Source organism: Prionailurus bengalensis, chromosome A3, assembly GCF_016509475.1.
Source record: "Prionailurus bengalensis isolate Pbe53 chromosome A3, Fcat_Pben_1.1_paternal_pri, whole genome shotgun sequence".
NCBI lineage: Eukaryota > Metazoa > Chordata > Mammalia > Carnivora > Felidae > Prionailurus > Prionailurus bengalensis.
Window position 1 is genome coordinate 111,448,126 of NC_057354.1, and position 3,167 is coordinate 111,451,292.

Sequence of the window (3,167 nt, forward strand, 5' to 3'; positions counted from 1 at the left end):
AGTGAGAGTCCTGGCAGCATATTTGGTTACCTGAACCTGACTGCTTAATATACAACCGAAATAAGAGTTTCAGTCACTTGCCACCAGAAGAGACAAGAAGTCATGGAATCTCCTACATAGCTTTATTTTTCTTGAGATGAGTTTGGCAGGAAACAAAATTGCTTACCCTGCAGGGTTTAGTAATGGACTATCCAGCAGCACTGAATTGGGATAGTGGTGGTTTAAAGTGCTGAGTGCTATCTGGAGACAAATTATCCACAGGTTGGTGAGAAGATGGTCTATACTCAAGGGAAGTAAACATGCTACCCAAGTGTCATCAGTCCCTAAATGGACTCTTCACCCCAGACACCCATTCTGGCACTCCCAGACTCTCTAGTTAAGACTATTACTCTCCCTTCTCACTGTTGCCCCCAGTAATTTTCCATGCCCTTCTCCTATCCCCATTCTTATCTGGTTTGGGGGAGCAAAATCCCTCTCACAGCAGTGAGGAGTTGCATGACCATGAACAGCGTTATTCCACCCAGGTCCAAAGTTCCTAGTGTATAAAATGGAAGAGGTTGTCAAGGTCACTTTTACTATTCTTTTTAAGCTGAAAATATGATTTGGTGGATTATAAGGTAGAAAGAATGCTTTGGAATGGGAGATACTTTTCAAAAAAATAGGTAAATTTCTGGTTCTTTGTTCCTCCTTGCTTGACAGACAGCTAGCTGTATCTTCTGGTGCAGTGCCAGCCACATCCCTGAGACATGATGATGAAGGTTGGAGTAAAAGGATTTGTCGTATTGGGCACCTGATTACCAAGTCTGCTTTTAACTCTGGCCAAGTGGATATTGTTGCCATCAATGACCCCTTCAGTGACCTCAGATACATGGTCTATATGCTGCAGTATGATTTTGCCCACAGAAAATTCCATGGGTCAGTCAAGGGTGAGAATGGGACACTTGCCATCAATGGAAACCCTATCTCCACCTTCCAGGAGCAAGATCCTGCCAACATCAAATAGTGATGCTGGTGCTGAGTATGTTGTGGAGTCCACTGGGGTCTTCACTACCCTGGAGAAGGCTGGGGCTCACTTGAAAGGTGGGACCAAGAGGGTCATCATCTCTTCACCTTCTGATGATGCCTCCATGTTTGTGATGGGTGTGAACCATGAGAAGTATGACAACTCCCTCAAGATTTTCAGCAATGCCTCCTGCACACCAACTGCCTGGCTACTTTAGCCAAGGTCATCCATGACAACTTGGCATCATGGAGAAATTCATGACTCCAGTCCATGCCATCACTGATACCAAGAAGGTCAGAGAGGCCTCTCTGGGAAGCTGTGGTGTAATGGCCAAGGGGCTGCCTAGAACATCACCCTGGCTTCTACTGGTGTTGCCAAGGCTATAGGCAAGGCCATCTCTGAGCTAAATAGGAAGCTCATCTGCATGGCCTTCTGTGTCCCCACCTCCAATGTGTCCATCATGGATCTGACCTACTTCCTGAAGACAGCTGCCAAATATGATGACATCAAGAAGGTGGTGAAACAGGAATTGGAGGGTCCTCTTAAGGGCATCTTGGCTACACTGTGGACTAGTTTGTCTCCCATGACTTTAACAGGAACACCCACTCTTCCATTTCGATGCTAGGGTTGGCACTGCTCTCAATGGCCACACTGTCAAGCTCATTTCCCGGTATAACAATGAATTTGGCTATAGAAACTAGGTTGTGGACCTTATGGGTTAACATGGCCTCCAAGGAGTCAGAGACCCTGGGACCAGCTGAGGGCTGAGAACAAGAGAAAGAGAGAGGCCCTCAGCTTCCGGGGAGTCCTTACCCCAGCTCATCCTCCAACACACTGAGAATCTCCCAACCTCCACAGTTTCCATCCCAGACACCTTGAAGAAGGGGAGGGCTTGGGGAACCCTACTTTGTCATGTACCATCAATAAAGTATAGTGTATTATAAAAAAAGGTAAATTCCTATAAAACATAAATTTTAACATATGCCTTAAAGTAAATCAGGAAGGGGGATTAGCGGAGTCAGAACAACTTAACTTGGGGTTAAGAAATAACCAAATTCCAGGAGCAGCAAGGAAATAAATGTGGTTGCAGTGACATGTATGGGCCAGGACTGTGAGAGATGAGAGATGGGCTTCTCTGCCCTAATGTTTCCAACAGGGCCAAGAGATTTGTTATACATATAACAAAAACAAAAAGACAAAAAAAATACTCAAACATAAAAGAACCTCTTTATTGAGAAGGTTCCAATTATCCAACTTTTAGAATCAGAATGCCTCAATGTGATGAATTACCCAATTACATAAACTCCCAATTATGCAGATAGATTTACATTTTGTGACAATATTTGACCAATTTGGAAAATAACAGAAAAATAACACATTTTTTTTGTGTGTGGAAGTATTTGAAGAGTTTAGAAAACACAGAGAAAAAATTAGAACCTCTCTCTCATCCATAAATAATTATTGTGACACAAAAATAAATGGACCATGAAGAAATTTGGAGAAGGAAGTTTTTAAGAGAAAATAAAGATCTATAATACATCTGTAAAGAGCATCAGAAGGGGGTTGTGTGAAATAGAGTGAAAACATTATAAATTGGAAGGTAACCTGACTTGTTTTTAGCCCTACATTATAATTATTTGAGAATAATAGTCATATATTTATCACTTGAGTCACATATTTTCTACCTGATTCAAATACACTAAATTTTTCATACTTAGTAATTTTTTCTCCTTATTGGTGACAAAAGTGCAGAATCTGCGGTGTATTTTCATATTGGCATTGGAGACTAGCAATCTGGATAGGTGAAGGAAATCCTGATGAATCCAGGAGAGATGAAGCACCAAATTGAAAGGTAATGCATAGGAGACACTGTTGGTTATTTAAGCAACAGGCATTTATCCTGCCCTTCCCTATTAACAGATTCTGATTTTGTTCAGTAATTCAGGTGAGTGGCAATGTACTCAGGGTAGGTGGATCCCTTCTTGGGTTCCATGGGCTGAATCACGGTTAGACTAACCAAGGCAGGGTAGTCCTTTGCCCATGAGTGATTAAGGGGTGGGAATGGGGCATATGACCCAGTTCTGACTCATGACTTAGAAGAAAGTGTTTGCTGGGGAATTCTGGGAAAGATTTTTCTTTCTGATAAAAATAGACACAAATAGGA

The 3,167-nt window shown here is 42.2% G+C and overlaps 1 pseudogene; it reads left to right on the forward strand.

Moving 5' to 3' along the window:
* Window positions 1–731: 731 nt before the first annotated feature.
* LOC122467014 lies at window positions 732–1,939 on the forward strand (annotated as a pseudogene).
* The last annotated feature ends 1,228 nt before the right edge of the window (window positions 1,940–3,167 follow it).